Here is a 9002-nt window from a genome sequence, read left to right on the forward strand (position 1 = left end):
CTTCACACCTTCTCCCTGTTTACATGAGCGCTGTTGAATTTTTAAAACGCCGTAATGTACATGCCAGGTCACTAGGTGGCAGTGTGATCAGCTTATTCTTTGCCCATACAAGGACGCTTCTGCATGACGTCATTTCGTAATCGTCTTTCCGGTTTTAAACGCGGAAGTAGAGTACGCCTTCCGCAGTCATTTAGACTTGCCAAAAAGCTTTTTTCAAGCTAAAAAACCCCCCCAAACTGTTTTAAAGTTTTAAGATTTGTCGGGTGAGGATGTAACATATATGTGACCATACCAAATGCGTATTTTCCTCAATAAAAGCTTTATTTATACAGCAGCAACTTATTGTATATTTCTCACAGCATTGCATAGCATAGCCTACGCTATGAAACACATAAAAACATAGAGGCATAACTTTTAGAAATGTTTGCCCAGAATCCCCGCCGCGGCCGCTGCCTAGGTCCAACAGGGCCTCACTTACCCACGCAGATAGTTGACTTTCTGCTGCAGTGCGTTGCAGCTGTCACAGCTCTTAAACGCTGATGCAGAGTTGCTCAGCTCCAGTCCAGGTGAGACTAGGATCTGAATGAACATTGTTCAAGTGATTGTTGTTGTACGTGCGTCGTAACTCTTCCTCTTCCTTACTGATGGTGGGTTGCTCCAGGTTTGAGGAAGAGGAGCCAGCCAATTTATCCGAATGAACACTGTTCAAGTAGAGCATCTTATGACTTGTCTGAAAAGGGCTATAGTGACGTAGCCGAGTGTCCGGGTCCGCCTATTACTTACACTTTGTTAATCAAACAATAAACGAGAGTCAGGCTGTAACGTTATAACACGTTTCCACATTTATTCTCAGACAGCTAGCGCCTAGCGTTAGCACACTCGTTAGCACCGGCTCTGTCAACAACATAAGTCCGCCACTTCCTGTTCTACGGCAACTCTGAGGGGACATCCACAGAGCCTCCCATACACAATGAACAGTCTGTTACAGTGATATCATTGTGCCCTCTGGAGGATCATTAAAAACTGATTTGAAAACACCGTTCTACTGACAGAATGCATGTTGCTTTTTGTTTTGTTTTGATCGAGTAATTTCTCACATGCTCGAGTAAATCCTTAACGAGCGAGTAATCATAATTATGTGCATCCCTAATGTGAACACACAGGAGAGGATTTGAACCGCCAACCTTCCAGTCAGCAGCCAGTTTGTCCCTAATGTGAACACACAGGAGAGGATCAGCAGCCAGTTTGTCCCAGCTTCATAACTGGGTTCACGTGGTCTTTTATTGTGATCAACAGTCTGTCTAGTAACTGTGTGTGCACGCATGCATGTGTGTGTGAGGTGTGTGTGTGTGTGTGTGTGTGTGTGTGTGTGTGTGTGTCTAACCAACCGTTTAACAAGTCATTTACACAGAACGGATGTATTTACATACAGGGCCCCTGCAAAACAAACACGCACGCATGCACACACACACACACACACACACACACACACACACACACACACACACACACACACACACACACACACACACACACACACACACACACGGCAGTCTTGCATGTTAGTGGTTAACAGACTGCTGTGCAGTTGAAAGCATTTCTGTAATAATATCATACTGGTAAAGGGATACGCCACTTTTTCCGGAGTTTCACCCATTTGCCATTTCCCCCCACATAACCAAGGCACACCATGCCTTTACCGTCACTGTCCGCGCAGTATTCACCTTATTCACCACTCCCACTTTTTCTCTCTTCCGCGTTCAACGCAAACGTATTTGTTCTTCCGGTTCAGTGCTAGTTGCCTTCTGTGGCTAATATTAGCCACTAGTTAGTTATGTTATATGGCAGTAAAATGCCACTGAATGACCAAATTGATATAACTTTTAACCATTTCGAGTAACACTGTTTCCATACGGATCACCAGCATTAGTTTGTTGTTTATAACGTGGCTATATTCATAACGTTTCTATCTCGGATGCGTTATTTCGAATCGCACATAGGTTACGCCAAACCACACATAGGAAAACGCACATAGGTTACGCCTCGAATCGCACGCAACCTATGTGGGTTTCAGAACGCAACAGCCTCGACACCACTAACGTCATCTTAAGAGCACAATATTTCTGGAATGCAAGTTTAACTAAACAGTTACATGTCCTCTGCATTCTACATAAAATTAAGATATTACGGGTTGTTTTATTTTGTATGTTACATACGTATTGGCCAAGATATGTTAGTTTATGAGGGATTAATTTTGCACTTTAGGAGCGGAGTGTGCGCGGCCATTTTGCCTGCGGGGTTTTTGGCAAGTCAAAACGGAAATACTATTACGAAATGACGTAATGCGGAAGCGTCCATGTGTGGGCAAAGAATAAGGTGAATACAGTGAGCTACAGTCGTGAAGTTAGTATCGCCATAGAATGGAGGCTATGGTACACCCGTTCAAAATCACCAAGAACACATACATACATAGCGTCAACATACATGCTGTGCTTCGGATACTCACCACGAGTGACTACCGTAATACCTGGAACAACACAAGTGACTAATACCTGGAACAATCATCATGACCCTATCAGCTTCTCATGCAATGGAAATGTTGTTTGCTGTTCTAGTAAATAGGACCAACCTTAGAGATGAGCCGGTATGGTGCAGGGAAGTTAGTCCGTTTAGCTCTTAGAAGAACCCTTTCCAACAAGAAGCTAGCTATCCAGCCGTGTTATTGTCATGAAATCAATATGAAGATTTTCACGAATGATGAGATCGGCTCTGTCAGCCTGAAGTTGCAAGTTGAATAACGTTAGTTGTGCTGTTTGATGAAACAGCTGTGCAGGCTGGGTGGCGGATTCATTTAGAACATGTGATTAGACTTGAGCCAGACTACGTTGTTTTTTTTCCATATTTTATTTAAAATTTTTCTCAGAACACATGAACAAAACATGACAAACAAACAGGCTCAGACACAAAACAAGACAAAGGAACAGGCTCAGACACAGGAAAAGAAAAGAAAAAAATCAAACATACATCATCGACATTCAGTATGACATCATGGTGCTAGCAGCCGCTTAAGATGCTAATATGTGCTTGTAAGAGATGCTGTGCACCATGGGATCCCATGCAAGAGGTCCATGAGAAACCAGCCAGGCAAGTCATCTGTCACCCCTAACCTCATAAGCTAGATGCGGGTCCCAGATGGTTGAACATTTTTTAAATGAGTTGGTCCACAGGAACCTGAGCCTCTTCCATCCGTATAACAGAGATCATGTCTGCCAACCACAATTGAAAGGAAGGTGGAGAGGGGGACTTCCACTCCATCAGAATGAGTTTTTTGGCAACAGTTGTCTCCTGTGTCAAAGACTGTTGCACAGCTGTAGGGAAGTTCAGAGACGACTCCGAGCAGCCGAACAGGACGAGTTCCGCCTCCGGTTCAATCAATCAATCAATCAATCAATCAATCAATCAATCAATCAATCAATCAATCAATCAATCAATCAATCAAACCTTTATTTAACCAGAAAATAAAAACCCATTGAGAGCGAGGTCTCTTTTTCAAGGGTGATCTGGCCAAGAAGGAAAAAGCACATTACACGTCGGACAAGAATACAAGTACACAAGTACAAAACACAGTACAAATACAAACTTGTGTCAATAGACCACCTGGTACACATATATCCACCGTCTACTCAAGCTGGAGAGTAAGACACAAACTGTCTAAAATACAAGTGCAAATAAAACAGTACAATCAAACAAGCTTCATTAAAAAGAGAGACAAGGAGGTTTATGATGAGAAGGGTTATTTTGTAGGCCTTAGAGTGACTATGTTGTTTGTTAAACGGTTTTAATGCACACCTGCCCGCCAATCAGAAAAGGGTAGTCGCTCAGTCAGGCCATGGTATAATGTCAGATAGTGTCAAAGATAAACTACTGTGGTCTGGAGGTCTGGAGGTCTGGAGGTCTGGAGGTGAGCTCTCTGCACTTCCACACATGCAAATGTTGGATTATCTTCACTTACCTGGACATGATTTCCTCTGAAAGGTGCTGAGCTGTGAGCCAGCCAGCAAACTGGCTCTGTGTGTGTGTGTGTGTGTGTGTGTGTGTGTGTGTGTGTGTGTGTGTGTGTGTGTGTGTGTGTGTGTGTGTGTGTGTGTGTATGTAAAACACCTGTATGTACTGTAAACCACCTAACCTGCAGGCGAGTGCACTGTTGAGTGCCTTTTAAACATGAAGTCTGGATCATGTCAGGCTAGAGAGATCAGGATATTTTCAGGTTTTACCTTTTTAAACATGAGGGGTCTTTGTTTAGAAACAGCTGGAAAAGGTCAGTATTCTCTCTGCCAGTGGGCGGGGGGAGGGGGTGTGGGAGCATGCATGTTATTCCCTACAAGGCAAATAGTTGTCGTGTGAGTTGTCGAAAACAGCTTTAGCGAATCTTTAACCAAACTCCATTCAAAAACATGCCGTTTTAACTCGAGGGTCCATTACGACCGCGAGGGGTGGCAGTATGCCAAAAATGAGCGCTTGTTACATAAAGCCGCCCAGTCAAAATAGTGGTTGGACCGTCATCAATCACTGTGGGTGATTTATTTTACAAGTGGCATTCAAGTCATATCTGACTAGTTTTCAATGTATTTCTCCCCACAAAAGTTAGGCTAGGCCTATGTCTCACTTTTTCTGACATGGATCAGCAGCGCAGCAGTAAGCTGTCTCCTCTCCTCAGTGTGATGGACCTGCCTGCCTGCATAGCCGAAGCGCGTTGGGATCCCTAGCTCTACCAAACAATTCAAAGTCGTTTGCAGCACTTGAGGAAACCGTGAGTTTGCTCGTTTAATTCGTTGATATAAGCGATTGCCCGAACGATTCATTAATTAATAAACTAGTGAACGTGAAGTGAAGTGAAGTGAGTCACGAAGAGCCACACCCGCCCACTCAGACGGATCTGCGGATAATGACCTGCCACTGTTTAACAGCAGCTGCGCTTGCGTGGAAGCGGATCTTACACCGGCGGCCGAGGTGAATAAGATAAGGAGTCGCGGGAGTGTGCGTAGGCCGGCTAATTGTTGTTTAACATGCAGGCCAACCGGCTAGGAGCAGGTTATAATACGGATTCCACTGCATGTTAAGAAGTGGCTTTGGAGACCAGAGCGGAGTGCAGCAACAAATGTGCAATTCAACCAATCAGAACATGGCTTTCCCTGTATTTCAACAGAACCGTTACTCCAATTGACTCCAAACTTGGCGGGTGCGCTGCTGGGGACCCGAGAAAGTGCAGTGTGGAAATGCAGTGCAAGCAGGGGGAGGATGGGGGGTGGGGCTGAAGACGGGGGAAGGGGATCAGCCAATAGTATCTAAACACTCAAACATCTTCTCAGATTTGGGTCTCACACAACATCTCATCAAATGCGAGCCTTGGGTTTAGAAACAGTGGCACAGAGTTCACAGATATGTTCAAATGACTGTATGAAATGTATCTGATCTACTTTCAACCAGCTTTGTATCATTACAACATCAGTAGAAAACTGTTAACAGTTTTGCAGTCATCCATTTAGATTGGTTTGGTTATTAGGAGTTGGTTTGAGTTGAGTTGTGGACCAGTGATGTCATTCATGCACAAATGACATCACTGGTCCCCACCTGAACTCAAATCTACTCTCAAACTAAATGAATGGCTGTAAAACGGTTGACAGTTTTCTGATATAGTATACTGATGTTGTCATGATAGAAAGCTGGTGTTCCTTTAACCTTTTATTAAATTGCTCTTGTAAGAGCTAAATTGATACTGCATGTGGTACAATGAGAGGCTTATACAGTCAGATTCACTCTCATTCTAGCCTACTCTCTCTCTCCACACACACACACACACACACACACACACACACACACACACACACACACACACACACACACACCCTGCAGGGACGTATTTAATGGCTAAGAACAGGAAGTGGCTCCCACCGCACATTCCACACCACACACACACACACACACACACACACACACACACACACACACACACACACACACACACACACACACACACACACACACACACACACACACACACAAGTGAAGGAAAGAAGGAGGGGGGAGAGAAAGCCCCCCCCCCCCCCTTAACGCTCAGCGCTCAGGAATGAATGGAATACTGTTCCTGTCCCTCGCCGGACGCATGTGATTGGATGAGGGGGATTCCGGGGGCGGCGAAGGAATGCTGCGATTGGACGGAAGGTTTTCATTGGACGAGGTTCAAATTGGTGCGTAATTCAATCTGAGAGTGAGCAACAGACTTCCTCCTCTGCCCTCTGTCATCAAATATATGACTTACTGGCAAGCAGGGTGGCTCGCTGCCAGCTTTTTAACCCCTTCACACCGGAACGGCTTGTGTTCAGTGAATCATCAGATGCTGTTCATATAAATCATATTTTCCTTCAGCAGCCCCACCTTCCACAGTACAAGGAAGGTTCCAGGCATGCAGAGTGTTGAAGTTAGGCTTCCAGAGGAGGAGACAGGGAAAAACGTGTTACCAAAGATGTTATCAAGTCAAATACAAGAATACTGTAGCCAACAGTGAAAGGATTGGGACTTTGTGCTCTCTCTCTCTCGCTCTCTCTCTCTCTCTCTCTCTCTCTCTCTCTCTCTCTCTATCTATATCTATATATATATAGATAAGATATGTATATAGATATAGATATATAGATATATAGATATATATATAGATATAGATAGATATAGATAGATATAGATATAGATAAATATTTTTGCCTTCTCCTACGTCTACTTATTATTATTACTGTATTATTATTATTATTATTATTATTATTATTATTATTATTATTATTATTATTATTATTATTATTATTATTATTATTATTATTATTATCTAAAATAAATTGATGCAGACAGGACAGTTTTATAGTAGGGTAATAATCTAACTTTAGTATAGCACCTTTACTGCAAACAGAGCTTACAAAGTACTTTGACCATTGAGCTATGTTTATTAACTGGAGAAGACACTGAAAATGCCAGCCCATTCATTCCAATGAAAGTTGCTCATCCAGCGCATGTGCCAAAAGGGTTTTGACTCATACTTCCTGGGTCCAGTCACAGATTCTGCTCTCCAGGGAGCTCCAGAAAACAGCTACTTCCTGGGTCCAGTCATAGGTTCTGTTCTCCAGGGAGCTCCAGAAAACAGCTACTTCCTGGGTCCAGTCACAGATTCTGCTCTCCAGGGAGCTCCAGGAAACAGCTACTTCCTGGGTCCAGTCATAGGTTCTGTTCTCCAGGGAGCTCCAGGAAACAGCTACTTCCTGGCTTTGATAGACAAACAATCAGCCTCCTACGGCCACCAAAGGGCGGGGACATTTTTTTATGACCAACCGACCGACAGAGCCACCTAGACCTAACCCTATAGAGCAGTGATACTCAACTTGCGGCCCGGGGGCCAGATGCGGCCCGCAAGTGGCCCCTGGGCAAAGCAAGTTGAGTATCCCTGCTATAGAGTCTATAGGGTTTGGGTTAGGTCTATAGTAAATCAACTATAAGTCTAGGTATAGACCTAACCCTAACCCTATAGATCTAACCTTAACCCTATAGAGCTAACCCTAACCCTATAGACCTAAGCCTAACCCTATAGACCTAACCCTAACCCTATAGAGCTAACCCTAACCCTATAGACCTAAGCCTAACCCTATAGAGCTAACCCTAACTCTATAGAGCTAACCCTAACTCTATAGAGCTAACCCTAACCCTATATAGACCTAAGCCTAACCCTATAGACCTAAGCCTAACCCTATAGAGCTAACCCTAACCCTATAGACCTAAGCCTAACCCTATAGACCTAACCCTAACCCTATAGAGCTAACCCTAACCCTATAGACCTAAGCCTAACCCTATAGAGCTAACCCTAACTCTATAGAGCTAACCCTAACTCTATAGAGCTAACCCTAACCCTATATAGACCTAAGCCTAACCCTATAGACCTAAGCCTAACCCTATAGACCTAAGCCTAACCCTATAGACCTAACCCTATAGAGCTGCTGGTCACAGCTAAACAAAAGAGAGAGGCAGAGAAGAGAAGCGGAACAGTAAAACAAAAAAGCAAAATTCTCCTGTTGCATTTAAATAAACTACTGCAGTGCCCGTTCCCCCATGCACCACCCCGTGGGCGCTCCCCCCCCCGCTCACACACTGCACTCTGTCAGGTCCCCCTAAGCACAAGTTTGAAGTCGATCCGACAAACGGTTCTCGAGATATGCAAAGGACAGACATACAGACAGTCCTGGAATAAGTCCAAATTGCATGAAATGCGGCACCGCACTCCATCGGGGTCCGAGCAGCGCACTCCCCAAGTTTGCGCACTGCTATATGTCCGGTTCCCAGCAGTACACTCAATAAGTTTGAAGTCGATCAGATGAATGGCTATCAAGATAAACCGCTTTTTGTGTTGCCAGTAGGTGGCGCTATGCCAAATTGCACGGAATTCAGCTCCCTGTACTCCCTTGAGTCCCCCTAAGCGCACTCCCCGAGTTTGAAGTTTGAAGTCGATCAGATGAATGGCTATGGAGATAAAGCGCTTTTTGTCTTGCCAGTAGGTGGCGCTATGCCAAATTGCACAGAATTCAGCTCCCTGCACTTCCTTGAGTCCCCCTAAGCGCACTCCCCAAAGTTGAAGTCGATCGGACGAACGGTTCTTGAGATAAACCACATTTTCCATGTTGCCAGTAGGTGGCGCTGTGCCGAATTGCACAAAAACAGGGCACTCCCAAAGTTTGAAGACGCTATCGTCATTATAGTATAGATAATACAATAAATACTGTTTTTATGTGACTCACAAGTGAGCTAACAGTAGGCTACATCAGCTCTACTTAGCCTGCTGACCTCTCTCTCTCTCCCTCTCTCTTTCTGTCTCTCTCTCCCTCCTCTCTCTCTCTCTCTCCCTCTCTCTTTCTGTCTCTCTCTCCCTCCTCTCTCTCTTTCTCTCTGTCTCAGGTCGTGGCCCCGTATCTCCA

Source organism: Poromitra crassiceps (genome assembly GCF_964638095.1).
Source record: "Poromitra crassiceps genome assembly, chromosome: 27".
NCBI lineage: Eukaryota > Metazoa > Chordata > Actinopteri > Beryciformes > Melamphaidae > Poromitra > Poromitra crassiceps.